This window comes from Apus apus, chromosome 2 (assembly GCF_020740795.1).
Source record: "Apus apus isolate bApuApu2 chromosome 2, bApuApu2.pri.cur, whole genome shotgun sequence".
NCBI classification, from domain to species: Eukaryota; Metazoa; Chordata; class Aves; order Apodiformes; family Apodidae; genus Apus; species Apus apus.
Window position 1 is genome coordinate 48288846 of NC_067283.1, and position 15226 is coordinate 48304071.

The 15226-nt window shown below is 43.2% G+C and overlaps 1 protein-coding gene across 14 annotated transcripts in view; it reads left to right on the forward strand.

Moving 5' to 3' along the window:
• ARPP21 (cAMP regulated phosphoprotein 21) overlaps positions 1–15226 on the forward strand; it is a 207700-nt gene that overhangs the window by 61514 nt on the left and 130960 nt on the right. For 5 of the 14 annotated variants that reach the window (XM_051612526.1, XM_051612512.1, XM_051612525.1 and 2 more), the window contains exon 1: positions 7088–7313. The exons of 1 other annotated variant lie outside the window; for it this stretch is intronic. The gene's annotated coding sequence lies outside the window, so the exon portion shown is untranslated. Of the gene's footprint in view, positions 1–4691; positions 4799–7083; positions 7314–7818; positions 7915–8232; positions 8367–8976; positions 9301–15226 lie in introns of those variants that run through there. 8 more of the 14 variants (XM_051612528.1, XM_051612529.1, XM_051612517.1 and 5 more) reach the window with 7 other exon arrangements.

Sequence of the window (15226 nt, forward strand, 5' to 3'; positions counted from 1 at the left end):
ATGACCAATGTTTGTTTTTTGCTGCTTCTCTAACTGAACAAGTTAATAAAGCTGGGGGAAGGGGAGTAAGCGCAGATGGTCACCATATCACAGAGTATGAACTAGTCTTGCTTTTACCTACCTTTAGTGCAATTCCAACCTTTATATCATTTTGTGTCCTGCTTACAGATTTTGAGAATTAGTCTGTGATCTGGCAAGTTTATCCCTGTTTAGTTAAGACTTATTTCTTTTGCAGACTTCTCTTTTAATTATTGCCGGTACTACAGTGTTTAAGAAGTGACTATCCACAATGCTAACAACCACATCTTGAAGCAATTATACTGTTTTGACCCTATTTAGGCAAGACAATATCTCTATTAAATTGAGTGGGAGTGACCTTAGAAAAATAAAGCACCACCTTCTTCTAAAAGTAGAGTTCAGATTGGAGATTATGAAAGAGCAACTATTTCTGAGCCTCTGTAAAGCGATGTACTGAATTCCATTGCTTCATGTTGATGGTTCTGAGCTAGCAATGCAGCCTTGCAGTTGCATCCGTAGGAGGTCTGAGGTGGGAGCAGCTGTATGCAAGTCAAGGCCAGTGCCACCCTCTCTGGGAGGTCCCCTGTTGGTTTCCTCTGTATGACAGTTCAAATGCAAGGCAACATTTATGCATTGTGGGGGGCAGGACAGCTTGAAGTTCTAGGGTTAATATACCTCTGTGTTCTGCTCATCAGAGGTTGGTGCTTTGGCTTCCTGGCCACTTGTGAGCCTCAGAGCATACTGCAGTGTGCTAGAGTGGGCTGCAGGAAAGCAACACATACAACTTACATAGATGCTTTGGCCAGCATCCTTTCTAGAGCTTCTGATAGAAGAAGATAAACATTACTCTTAAAAAGATTTAAAGTAAAAATAAAAAATGGTATATCATTGAAGAGTATCAATGTACTAGGGTAATATCAACTTATTTGTGAAAAATTCCCTGCAAGATAGGTCTGGGCCTGATGTCAGTAGGAGCCTTCTCTAAATCTGTTACATTCAAAACATGCATTTTAGAGAAGACTAGATGTTTCTATAAGCAAAAGTTAAGAAGGCAGCATGTTCAGAGGAATTTCAAAGAGAGAAATTGGCAGCAGGTGAGTACTCTGGGTTGCAGTGGCTGATTGGCAAGTCTTCTTTTCTTCACTTCCAAATAATTTGCCAGCTCCCGTCTCTGGGTTTTCATATGGCACCTGATCTACACACTGGCACTGAGTGTTTGTCAGACAGTGCATTGGGTTGCATCTCTGTGCCCTGACCAAAACACAGAACAGAGACGTGCTCAGCATTACCAAGACCCAGAATCCTCGCTACATGAAATAAATAACTGAACAGAAATACCTCACAGATGGTTCTCTGTCTACTTACAGCCAGGATGATGGTCCTCAGACTGGTGCTGCTGGTGTTGCTTTTGAGTGTTAAACGAAGCCTACAACTCCATAACACTGGTTTACTGCTATTCTTAATATTGCTATGGAAGGATTTTTAGAAGGTAAAGGAGGTTGTGGATGCCTCCCTGGGGGTGTTTAAGGCCAGTTTGGATGAGGCTTTGTGCAACCTGGTCTAGTAAGAGGTGTCCCTTCTCACAGCAGGGTGATTGGAACCTGATGATCTTGAAGGTCCCTTCCAACCTTAACCAGTCTATGATTCCTCCTGAGATTGCATTTTTCTTTTTTCCTCTCTCTGCAATTTCCTTGATCCACTTACCCACAAAATGGCATAGCTCCCTGGCTTCCCTTCTGTCAGGACAACTTAAGGGCAGGTGTAGGTCTAGCGATGGTTTAACAGTGAGAGACGCCATGTGCTTTTGAAAGCCTGTAATACCCACATTTTATTGTGGTAGCTTAAAATTGTGACCAAATCTTGTCTGCTCTCCAAGTTTTCTGGGAGGAAAGCTACGCATTCATACTCTGCTTTAGGAGAAGGGTTGCAAAAAATGCTTTTTGTGGTGAGAAGATGGGAAACTGCTTTGTGCTAGTAAAGTTGTTTGTGGTTCTTAGAGCTTTTATGTCAAGGACTGTAACTACCCTCCTGCAGATGCTGTATTTGTCATATATCTCCTTAGAGCCACTCATACTTGTGAGCCAAACAATTCCTGGGCTCTTAGGTGACCCTGAGCTGTTGGATTATTAAAGCTCATAAATCCTATTGAAAGATTTCGGAATTTCCTCAGCTTGATTTCTTCCCTACAGTACTCTAATATGTATAGGTAGTGCACATTCCCCACAATGAATCAGAGATTTCAAGCTGACCAATTCTCTTCATTCCCTGCCTGGGACTCTCCCTCCTCTTTTTATCTTAATTTTCTCTCTGGCTCATCCTAACACCACAGCTCACAACATCCTGGCTGTCTTCTTACTGCTCTTTCTCTTACTCACCACTGCTTGTTTTCCCTTTGCCGTAATGTGCACACTGCACATATATATTATAAAAAAATACAGTGATGCTGGGTTCCTATATCAGAGCTGTCCTTCTGTCCAGAGCAACTGAGAGCTGCCTGCTGCCTGAATTTCTCTGGGAATTGTCATAGCTCTTGGAATGTTGTCTGCAATATGACTGAGTCAGAAGGTTACCAGGATGACCCCTTGGTGTGGCCTTTGGCTTACTTTGGATCAACTTTTTTGAGCTATCAGCCACCCTTTAGCCCATGAAAGAGTCCACTGTCCCTCCAACACTCTGACCTGAAAGTCCCACAGTCCTCCTGCCTATAAACATAAACAAAGGAAAAGGCTACAACATGAGAGACTGCACCACTGCTAGCTGTCAAAGTTAGAGTTCAAATTCCTGCTCATCTTCTTTTGAGAGTCACAGTTGAGCAGGAGCTAGTTTCTGGTCTTAGGGGGGATCAGACAACTTTTTTTTGGTGGGGTGAGGAACTCCACATGGGAATATCCTTTTCAAGATACACAGATACGGCACATCAAACACTTTGGGATTTCTAAAAGAAACTAAGAGGGGATTTGAAATGTCAAACACAAAGAAATGATGCTTTGCTTTTAGTGGGGGAAAAAGTAACCTTCCTCAGCCCTTCTAGAAACAGATTATATTTTTAAAGGGTTATTCATTGATCTTCCTCCAAGGAGAGAGTCTTATATTTAGGTACTTGATCTTAATCCTAATGAAGTCCATGGTAAAATTCTCACTGACTTCAGTGGGACTAGCATTAAGCTTCATTTTTTTTAATCAAATCTGAGCTACGAGTACAAGCTGTATACAAATTGCTTTGTTAATTTTCCTTTACTTGTGATGTTGTAGCTGGGATAAATATTTCAGCTTTTTCTGAGAAGTATTTGAACCTAGAGCAACTTGGCTATATTTACATATTGTGAAGTACCATTTAAAACAGAAACACAGTATTTTTAAGTGCATCTGCAAATTATGTATGATGGATTTGTTTGTAACACATAGGACATAAAATAGAAAGAAGTTTTAAAATAATAAAGAAACCCAACTAAGAGTGATCTCTTTTACTGAAGATCATGATCAAATGCATCAGCAGTTATTATACTGTGGTGCCTCAATTTGCATCATTTCATAACTCCACAAAACAAGACTTTATATGCTAGCTTTGTTTCACTGAAAAATGACTTAGAAGCAGAAGAAATGGGCAACCAGTCATGCACACATTTTTACCAATGCAGTAAGAAACACTGCATGCCTTCTATCACAGGAAAATCTTGTGACTGCAGAACTGCATGAAGCTCTGCATGTTTGTCTGACATCATGTGCTTCCAATCAGATGTAGGTTTTTGAAAGCCCACTAAGGTTTCCTTGATTTCTAAGTGAAACTGAGAGAATATAGTCACAAAGCATGCTCACAGTGAACAAGTAATATCATCTGCTGTCACGCTTTGAAAATATCTTGAGCTGAAGCGTTCGGTGTTGCCTATTGGAATTTTATGTATGAACAGTAGATGTGTGCTGCTGTAGGGTGGTCATATTGCACAAACACACTTGGCAAGACCAGAGTCCTAGAAAGCATGTGCTAGGGGTTAATGTGATGCTTTATTCAATAAATTATTTGGAGAAGTAGGTCTTGTATCTTTCTTTTTTTCGGTTACCCCCAAAGTCTGGCCATGCAAAAGACAGAAAAAGGTGTCAGGGGTCTGAAGAGTTTATCAAATTCTGCCCCTGCTTCAACACCCAGCTGCTGCTGACTTCCATGAGGCTTATAGGGACAGTTATCCCTGTGCGTGTTTACAAATCAGTACAAGCATCACTAAACCATTGCAAATGTCCCCCACTTCTTAGATATTATGATTGTGCAATGATTGTGATTTCTCTTTCTGCAATAAAAAGTCCTGAAAAGGGAATGTAGGATGCATTTTCTGTTAGATTAATTTTCACTCCAAGAAGGTCTGACGTGACTTCTCAACAAAGGGAGGCAGTTTTGCCTCTTTGCACATGCACTCTTTGACGCTGCTCACAATTCTGAGTTGAAATACTAGCTTGCATGATACTGGGGTGATATTGTGGGTTTTTTTCCTATTTCCTTTACTGTTGCTGTAGCTGGCATCTTGTAGCATTTGGTAATTTGCCCCAAGAACATCTTGCCCCATAGGAGGGAGTGGAGTGAACTGCCGGGACTACAGCTTGGATAAATTTTATCTACTTACAGATCTGACTTGCAGCTTCAGCGCTTCCCACTGTGAAGACACTCCAGTATCCCATCGGTGGCAGACAAGCTGTGGACACGTGGCTGTTTTACATGTTCACTGTGTCTAGCTGACTGGGGCAAAGATTTGAAACATTCAGCCCCTCACCCCCTTTCCCACTCTAGCAGGTGAGTTGCAAGCTGCCTAGTGAAGGCGTGTCCCAATGCAGCCTGCATTCTCTCCCTTGGCTGGGCACTCTGCTCGGGAGGGAGAGGATGATGTGCAGCAGCTAGGTGAGGTCTTCTGCATTTCAGTGCATGTTCAGAGTAGTTCTGATAGCCGTTTTGGAAAATAAGCTTTGGTCCACAGTGGAGCTGGCTGAAAGAACACTTCAAAAGCAGAAGTGCTCCTGCCTCAGTCACCAGCTGTAGCACGCTTCAGTGTAATGCCATTGATGTCCTTCCTGCCAGTCTTTCTGCTTTCAGGTGCAACTTGTCGCACACAGTGTGGGGATATGTTAGATAATGAAATTAAAAGTAGACGGAGCCACACATGACCCTCCTAGGAGTAAGCCACATCAGGAGATGCATTAGGACAACAGGCTTTGGTGTGCCTGGCTGAATGTCTCTGATCACTTGAGGCGTGCAACAGGAGCCTGCTAATGCACACCCTGTTGTGGTTCATTGCTCGCTGTATTCTTCCAGGCTGATTCCAAACAGCGGTCCCTGGTAAAAGCAGGTGTTCACTTCTGAGGGGAAAGAGGGATTCCAGGAGTGCTGGGGTAATACCTACTAAAGCAAACGTTTCCCCTCCCAGCCTTCTGTGTGTTTGTCCATGTTTGACTGGTACACAAGTTCTACATTTGTTAATTGTGGCAAGCAATTGTCTTTTGTAACGAGGACTTTCTGAAAGTACATAATGAAAGGAGCGCATTTTTAACTGTGTATTTTAAATAAGAATTGTCTGTCTGTGGGAGTTGGGTTATTTGCATCGCTGTAGAAAGAAATGGTCACTGTATTTCGTAGGACCTCTCTGCTTTGTACTTACCGACTGTTTATTTGTCATCTATAGGATTACTAATTGCAGCTAGAACCAGACGCTTCTGTTTCCTTTCAGGTTATTGTAGTAGAGGGCATTGTACGAGACGCATGGTTATTCACAGAGCATGCATTTCCAGCAGCTGAATTGCTGGATCTGCTCTAAATGATCTATGGCAATTACATTTGGCGGTGTACAGCTATAATTTTACTGCATATTAATAGCCACCTAGCAAAAAGGTAGATGCCCTTTTCTCGGCTGGGTGCAGAACGAATGCCTGGATGTATTGAATTGGGTAAAACGAGGCTCGGTTTTTAAACGGATATCAGGGGGTTTATGTATTGGAAATGCAATTGCTGGTGAAATGTCTTGTTTCCCTCTGCCTTGATGGGGTGCAGCGAGGCTCCTGGAGAAATACCGTCAAGCCAGATGCTAGATGGAGACATGCTGGGATGGGGGGGAGCATAGGAGGGAAGGGGATGATGTGCCCCATTTTAAGCAGGTCACCTGCTACCGCCCCAAATCTGTTAAGCCTAATTTTTTTTGCACCCCTTTCAGCAGCTCCGCTGGTTGGTGCGGATGCTGTCAGCTTTCACCAGCAAAAATAGAATTAAAACCACTCTCCCCAGACCTTCCCTAAAGCTGTTCTCTGGAGTCAAGGGCCCGTTTTCTTCCCTTTTTCTTTTTTTTTTTTGGGGGGGGTAGGGAGGGAGGGCATTTGGGGGCGATGGGGAGTGGGTGGAAGCAAGTAACAAGGAAGCGGAGGAGATTAACGAGCTTTCTGCTTATTAGCCCTTGCTCGGGTGCTTTGTCTCTGCTCCTTGCTGGGGCCGGGCTGACAGGGAGGGCTTGCGGGGCGGGGGGGGGGGGGGGGGTGGCAGTGCGACTGGTGGGGCCGGCGTGCGGGCGGGCCGCCACACGCACGGGGGGCCAAGCAGGGATACCCACCCCACGCACGGACACGGCTCAGAGCCCAGCCGGGCAGCCCCCCCTCTGGTGTGGAGCGGGGTGGGGTAAAAAGCGGGTGGGGAAGGGACCGCGGGGGGGGGGGGGGTGCGCAATGGCGGCGGGGCCAACGGCTCCTGCGAGGCGGCGGTTGGCGCGGCCCAGCCCGCACGAGCCGGAGCGGCGGCGGCGGCGGCGAGCGCGGGGCCGGCGGGCAGCGGGAGGGAGCGGCGCTGCCTGCGGCCCGAGGCGCCGCACGCTGCGTGGGCGGGGAGAGAGGGAGAGGGAGAGAGCGGCAGACAGGCAGCAGAGCCCGGGAGCGCGGCAGATAAAGGAGAGAGGAGCGGCAGAGGGAGAGAGGAGCGAGCGGGGATCCCAGTCAGGCCCCGAGAGGGAGCCAGGGAGAGGCAGCGCCAGAGGCAGGGCAGGCGGCGGCAGCCCGGCGGCGGAGCAGGGCGGCGGGAGCGGAGCGAGGCGAGGCGAGGCGAGGCGGCCGAAGGCGGGAGGCGGCCGGCGGGGTCGGGCAGCAGCGCGGCGCGGCGGATCTCCTCCCGCGGAGGAGGCGGAGGAAGGGACCATGTCTTTCAGGAAGACGGGCACTGTGCTGTAACTGCAGCCTTATCTGCCGCAAAATAAACAAACCAGCCAACCAAAAATACCAAACAAAAATAAAACTCGAGCCACCAAGACGCTGGGGGGCAGATCCCGTTATCAGGCAAGGTAAAAAAAAAAACAACAAAACAAAACTACAAAAAAAGAAACAGAAACTGGAGGGGGAAAAAAGAAAAAGCCAAACCAAAAACCAAAAAAAGCCAAAGCAGAATTGTAGGCATTCGTGTGGCGTCATGTTCTTTGTTGTTGCGGTTTGTTGTTTGTTTGTTTGGGGTTTTTTGGTGGTGTTTTTTTTCCCCTCGTTTCCCCCCCTTCCAGCATGTGTCTCCTGTCATTTCGGTGGAGTCATTCGCCCCCTTCCCCTCCCCCCCCCTCCCACCCGGCCCCCGTGATCTTCTAATTTTTGAGGTCAGGGCGGCTTGAGCATGTGAAGCAGAGGGAAATAGGAGCTGTGCATGGAGCTGGGGCTTGCGTTATTACATGCGATGTGCAATTTATTTATAGCGACCGCAGGATGCCGGCTCTCAAGATGTGGTATTTACCAGAGGGGGAGGGGAAAGGAGAAAAAAAAAAAAAAGGATTAAAAAAAAAAAAAAAAAATATAAATATCATTCATAGTCTAGCGGGGCAGGATGATACCGGCGCGGAAGCCGGAGCCTCGCACGGGATCTCGGAGCGGCAGGGGCAGGGTAGCGGTGCTGAGAGGCAGGTACGGCGGGGTCGGTGAGGCCGCCGGGCCCCGCGGAGGCAGCGGCGGCGCCTTGGCCGGTCCCGCCTTGGCCGGTCCTCGCCGCGCCGCGCCTGGCGGGAGCCGCGGCCGGGGGCCGGGGCTGGGACGCCGAGGCCAGGCGGCCGGCCCCGTGGCGGTGGGTGAAGGCGCTGCCATCACCTTCGAGCCCGCTGCCCGGGAACTGGGGGGGCGAACGCCGACGGGGGAAGCTGCGGGGGGAGATCACCCTCCACCCAGCGGTTGTTTTAACTGAAAACGTATCAAACTGTAAAAAAAAATCCCAACTTGTGCTCGCTGATTTCGTGAACAAATCGAGGGGGACGCTTTAAAAATCCGTGCTTTGCTGGGAGGGGAAAGCCTGGGCTTGTTTGGCTGGCATTGTTCTTAAGGGTGGCGATCTGAGGGCAACAGACTGACTTGGTACTTCCTAGGTATGTCTTTTCTTTTGCATGCAGTGAGGGAGGATCGCAGGAGTTACAGTCACATTGCTAGTTTTCCAAGCAATCTCTTCATAAAAGATAGTTAATGTTACCCCTTTTAGTGTAATTCCGCTTACTTGTAGCGTGTGCGTTTCGACGGTACCGCTTGTAGATACAACCAAGATCACGCTCCGCCAGTGCAGCCATTGCGCAGCCTTGTTTAATTGTTGGTTGTTGTGTTTGTTTGTTTGTTTTTGCATTCATGTACCGTTTACAGCCGGGGAGGGGGACACGCTCAAATTTGGGGTGCGCTTTCCAGTGCTAGGTGTGTCTTTTGCGCCTCCGCTGTCCCTGCCGTCTTTGCGCTTCCCGGTCTCTGCGGTTTTGCTTAAATTCATCCCGCTGCCGTGGAACATTGATGTGAATGTGCCGAGAGGGGAAACAAAGGCATTAAAGAGCAGCACAAGTGTTTTGTTGATCACCTGTTTGACTTCTCTACAGTTGCTTTGAGCTCGATGCATGCCCGGTGTGCATTCTTTTAACTGGCAGATGTAAATTTTAGGCAAGTACAAAGCGATTGAAGCTGAGGGTGATGGGGGGGGGGGGATACTGTAATCTGACCTGCAACTTTTCAGTCGCATAATTTAACTGCACGCTGACTTTTGTTTTAGCAGCCTTCGTCACGGATCGAGGCAAGTTTGTGTGCACAATTAGGCTTGCAAATTGCTAATCTCGCACTGACTTTGCTTCTCAGTTCCCAGCTGGGCATGGTTACCTTGAGAGCTGTGGTATCAGCACTGTCAGAGCATGCTCCGGTGGGGAGATCGGGTGTGTTCTATTTTTAATACTATTTAATGAAGATGCTTCTCACTCTGCAATATACGAAGCATAATGGAAGAGCAGAGCGATGATTGGTTATGGATACTGGAGAAGCAAAAATGCAAAGGTAAAAACGGAAATCGCTCGAATATTTCTATTAGATTAAGGAAAGAAAATGCAGACGTGCAGAAAGGTGATCAATTAGGTGGTTTTAAATTGAATTGTTTCGTGATGTTTAAGGTTATTTAAAAAAAAATCTTTGAAAAAGTTGTATGAAACAAACCGTAGATAGGAAATGATTTTGTGCTGTTGATGAATCTGATTGCATTTGGGTGTGCTTAATTTGAAGATGGATATTCGGTTTAAATTCTTTCTTAATACTGAAATGTCTTTAAATGGAATGGTGCTAAGGAACATCTTAAAATTACTTATTTTTTCTTGTGCTAACTAGTTTTAATGACTGTTTATGTTCTTATTGGCAGCCTCCAGAAACGGTAGTTTTGAGTTTTTATTCTTGCAGTTAAAAGTTTATTCAGTTGATGTTAAAAGTCATTGTTGCTTGTAATGCTCGCAGACTGCAAGCAGCTGTAAACCTCTTGCAATATGTGTGTAAAGAGAAATACCTATAGACAACTACAGTGTATGCTGTTATGTAGGATGTGTGTAGATACTTTTGAAAAACTGTCTTTTTTACTGTCGTGTGTCTGTAGTCGGAAATGCATTTATTAGCTATTTGCAAGAAACCCCGCACTCAGAATCATACAGAGAAACTCAGCTTGTTTAAAGATACCTTCTGTAAAACAATTGTGTTTTTACTCTGTTGCCTACGGTTTTACAGGATGGTGGTCTAATAAGTGGCTGAGTACCCTTCCTGCAAAATCCTTTTTCAGGCATTTGTTTTTTTTTTTTACCTGCTAAATGCTAGGGTTTTTTTACTGTCCTGGGGCTAAGTATGTAAGTGAGGGTTGGTCGAACGACTGTTGCACTGCATCGTATCCTTGGAGGAAAAATTACATAGGGAATGCGTAAGAATGATAGAAGAAACATAATGAGATGTTTAACACAGGTGTAAGGATAGATCTCAGAGATAAGAACAGTGCAACAGTCACTTTACAACGCTGTCCTGCTGGAGTAAATCTGTGGGCCAAATTATGTTTTCCTGAGGGTGCTGCTTTTCCTGTCGGTTTTACTGGGGTTATTTGCATGATGATAGTAAACTGGACTTGGCCTGATAAATCGCCGTTACTGAACAGACTTTCTGGGAATACATAAAAGAAACCTAAGAAGTTTTAAAATCCACTGCACTCTTGGTTTCCTCCCAGGTTATGATTTTAACAACTAACTCTAAACTTGGAACAAATGGCTTACTTCTAGGCTGCCTTTCCTCCTGTAGGCATCACTCTCATGACAGTCAATGAGAGCTTTAAATTTGAAAGCGTGTCCAGGGTTTGGTTCGATGGTTTTAGCAGTGCTCAAGAGACACAGAGGGACAAATCTTCAGTAGCTGTAAATTAAAATTAAATTGGTTTTAAAAGTGGTGTAGATTTACACCAGTTGATGTGCCCCGCTGCTTGTAACGTACAGGATCTGTAGCTTACATTGAATAGTATTATCCATTTTGATGGCATTAGTTTTAGAGTAGGGAAATTATTTTGGCAGATTGGCAAATCATAATTTATGTGGTCTAGTAAAAAATGAGGGGCTTGGTCCAGTGAGTGCTCCTAGCTCAATTTATTTGATCAGTTATAAAAAGAATTTGTAAAAGAATTTGTAAGTTAAATGATTATTTAAAAGAATGCTACTCATGTTAAGAAATATATTTTTCAAAAGTATCATTAAAGATTGGCCAGTTGAGAATGTAATTGCAGTCCAATAAACTTGCAAAATCCGTTTGTCCCCTGCTTATTCCTTTATTAGATTTGAAGTTCTGTATTAATGTTCTCAGCAGGTAGTAAGTCAAGCAAATCTTCTAGAAGATTGAAACATTCATCAAACAAGTAATACATTGCAAAGACTGTTCTATCCAGAGGAGAGCATTTGATTCTGAAGACTTGGAAGTACTGTGTGTGAACATCTTTCTGTCAGTATGGTAGCATGCATTTCTAGGGTGTGTTCTGTTTTGATGACAAACTGCAATCCAGGTAAGTAGGATTTTCCCCCTTTTGAGGCCAGGTAAATTGAATTGCAGATAAATGAGGCAAACCATGTGAGGTCATGCATCTGGTGTTTGACAGCCATCAAATGAGACCTATTCCAGTCTCCAGTCTTACATGGGTCGCTCCTGGATGATAAGACTCCCTGTTTAACTGGTCGTTCTTGTTTTGTTTTCTGATTTTTCCACTTCAGACGTGAAAAGGTGACTTTCAGAAACATGTAGATGTAAACATAGGTCCATATTTGTTGATCACAATTATTTCATTGTTATATAATTTATTAGAAGGTGTTTCCTTGACTGAAGTGTTTCAGAGCAAGTGCAAAGAATGATTCATGTCTGGTCCTGCGTGGGTGTTTTTTTATTTTTGCTGTTGTTTTGGGGTTGTTTTTTTGTAAATACATTAAACATGCCGTAAATTTAGGTAGATATACTGGTAACTGTTCATGGACGGGGTATGTTTTTCTCGGGTCTTTAAGAAATAGACTTAAGCCTAAGTCATAAGAACGGCCACTGTGGTTTGCACGAGTCTGCTCGTGTGCACTCACACACCATTCATTAGAAAAATAAAAAAGACATTGCCCTGTAAAGCTACAGTACTTTCTGGCTTAATGAAGACTCTTTTTTTTGATCAGTAACATATGTGGTGGGTTCTGGCCAAGTAAGTCCGCATTTGTCAGTGAAGGTACAAACCACTTAGTTACAGGATTTAAGAGCTAATCTGCTCATGATTTTCTTAGATGTTTCAAGTAACTCCAGTTTTAGACTCCACATTATCTCATCCGGTGGTTTTACAGTAAGTAAACTTGATGATGCATTGCCAATGACCCTCTGCAAGAGTACTCTGTATGTAGAGGTCTCTTTTGGTTTTCCTTAGTTTATCTTAATTTATGAGAATACATAAATAATCTATACTAATACTTAATATGTGGCATATGGCATCCAAAGTTAGGAATTACAGTAATCCTGGGGGAAGACTTCTGTGTCACCTTTAAGGAAAAGGTGCCAAGCAAGCACTTTCATGATGCCCTACTGCAATTGCCCCCTTCCACCTGTTAATAACATTGCCAATATTTACTAGTGCTTCTTTTTTTTCCACTGTTGTGGTTTCCAGATTTGAAGGTAATCCATAATCAGTACACTTCTTTATGGTTCCTTGGAAAAAGGGGTTGCAGAAAGGTCGCCTTTCATTCAAATAAACTGTTTTTTAAATTGTATGTTGAGATCTTTAAACCTTTTCACATTACTCCAGATGCCTAAATAAGTAATACGCAGGTATATGAAAGTGTTACGTAACTTTTTTCTTCCCCTCTACTCTTGCACCTGAATTCCTTGGTGAGAGGAAGAAGGAGACTAAATATGGGGAGAAATACAGAGAGACAAGGAGTAAACAAAATAACATTTTACAGTAATGAGTTGGTAAGAGCTATTTAGGAGAAGTATTTGCTACTGTGATAGATGTGAAAAATACTGAATACTCGGCAGCCCACAGGTTTCTCTGTTGTTGGTGAAGAAGCTATGAAACGTGAGAGAGTAATAATGTCATACAGCATGATTTAGCTGAGATGCAGAAGGTATAGTTAGGCAGTGACAGCTGGGAATTTGAAATTTATGGTTTGGATATCCAATGACTTTCTGAAGCAGGGGATTTAGAGTATTTTCTAGTCACTGGCAAAATATGGAGGCAGTAACCATGTAAGACTGTTCTCAGGGCAGATGTTTGCATGGCGTATGTCGAAGTATGTAAGGTGAGAAGGGCATTTTTATAAGTGAAAGAAAGTGTTCACAGAGAAACTGGGACACTTTTATGCTGCTTTCTTCAAATCAAATGTCTGCTCTTGATCTTTTCGGGCCAAGAGTTGCAGTTAACAAGAGCACCATGAGAAAGCAAAGTCCTGTGAAAAGTGTTCTTGTAATTTAATGCTTTCTAGTATATTTCTCAGTCTTAGGCAATAATGTAATTTATTTATGAGCTATTGCTACAGTGTCTGTGTTAGAATCGTAGAAGCTTAGGACCATCTTCCAACTGATAAAGCTCCCTTTTTTTCCTAAATTGGATGCCTTCAAGCTTTTGAATCAAAGGAAAGCTTAAACAGTTAGCAGGAGGGTGTTAGAAAATAGTCGGCAATAAGAAGCTGACCAAACGATGAACCAAACAAACGCCCCTCCCTCCCACCTGTCCTTTCCCCCACTGTTAAATATTGGGGTTTATTTCTCAAAACTTCTGTTTTCTGTTTGAAATCTACAGTAAAACATAAAAATAAAATAGGTGTGATTCAAGTACTTTCTGGCTTCTGTTTCATCTCGATTTTTATGGCAGCAGGAGTGTATTTACTAGATTCATAAAATCATCAGGGCTAGTTTTATATTCTAGAAATTGAATTTTGTCATCAAAAGCATGCCTGAACAGCTAATGATTTTGTCATTAATTAATCCTGTTGCAGTATCTGTATTTTTATTGCCTTATGAGTCTCCCTGTGCCTTCAATACAGAAAACATTTCATAAACTTTCATTATATCATTAAGTTTGAGAGTCAGATTGTGGTGCCTTTCTTCACAGGGAGTGCAGACATCTTGGTTTTAGTGACTTCCAGAGCTTCTTATGGTGTAATGCTTTATTTCCTGTGAAGATAGTTACCACAGTTTGTTGTGAGCAAAAAGGGATGGCAAGGCTTTTTGGCTGAATGAAGCTAATGGAGATAATCTGCAGTGATTAGAAGCATGTTCTGAATGTAATTAAATTGTTGTACAGTTAAATGCTCAATGCTAGTTAATACCTAATTCAATGGGAAGTTTTACTGGGGCATAAACTTTGGTGCTGATGCTCTCATGTCACATAGGTACAGCATGATGCACCTCTGGAGAACATGCCTCCTTTATGCTTTTTAGATGTTTGTGCTGTTGATCTTAATTTGAAATGTGTTGCCTTCACTTGCACAAAAAGTAAATAGTAAATTTTGGTGGTTTGAACTAAAATTTGGTTTTTTTCTGCTTGGAGGTGACTGTTTCTAAATGTATTTCTAAATCCATTGCCATTGGCATAACACTTAGAATTGTTTGAATGAGCCTGCTTAATGTAGTATAAAGTATTTGTCATGGAGTCAGAATTGTTTATGGTGTCATAAAAGCTTTAGGAGAAACACATCAAATAAATGGGTCCACTCTGAAAGCTCGCTATGGATTTTAATGTAAGCCCAGGAAATGCCTGATAGCTTTATAATTTGTGTACTTTAGAAGCCATGAAATCTGAAGAGAGCAGGTCTGATTTTCATGCTTTTGGTTTTTGTTCCTTTAAGAAACAGCTTTTTTCTACCAAAAAAAAAAAAGGGTAGGGGGGGGAGAGGGTGAATTGAGAAATTGAGAACATAGATCTAAAAGGAAAACATAATGAGTAATGTAGGACATCTTAAAGTGATGTATTCTGTAACACATGCTACCATAAATAAAATGCTAAGAGAGCCATTTTTTTCATTCAGGTATGACTTTTGGGGAAACTTTAATTCATAGTAATCAAGTCAAAATAAACTGGAAAATGTGTTGCATTTGCCAGCTTTATGTATCTCAAAATGCTTTTCCACTACAGTATAGCAACCTCTTCTGCATCTGGGCAGCAAAATGGAGAGGTCTCTAGTGACCAGAAACGTGGCAAGCAGCGTAATGATCATGTTAGATACTGAAGATGATCAATTATTACTGATGAATAATGGAACTTTTGATTAATCTGTATATTGATGATAATGACAGCATTTGAAAGAAGTCCTTGAATGACCTGCTTCTTGAAGTAACTGTCTCAAAATCAGAGGCTGTGAGATAAGGGAATGGTGGGGTAAAGGATGTAATAGAGGATTAAAGGTAGTAGTAATGTGAAATCAGGTTATGGAGCATCAGAATTAGAAGGACA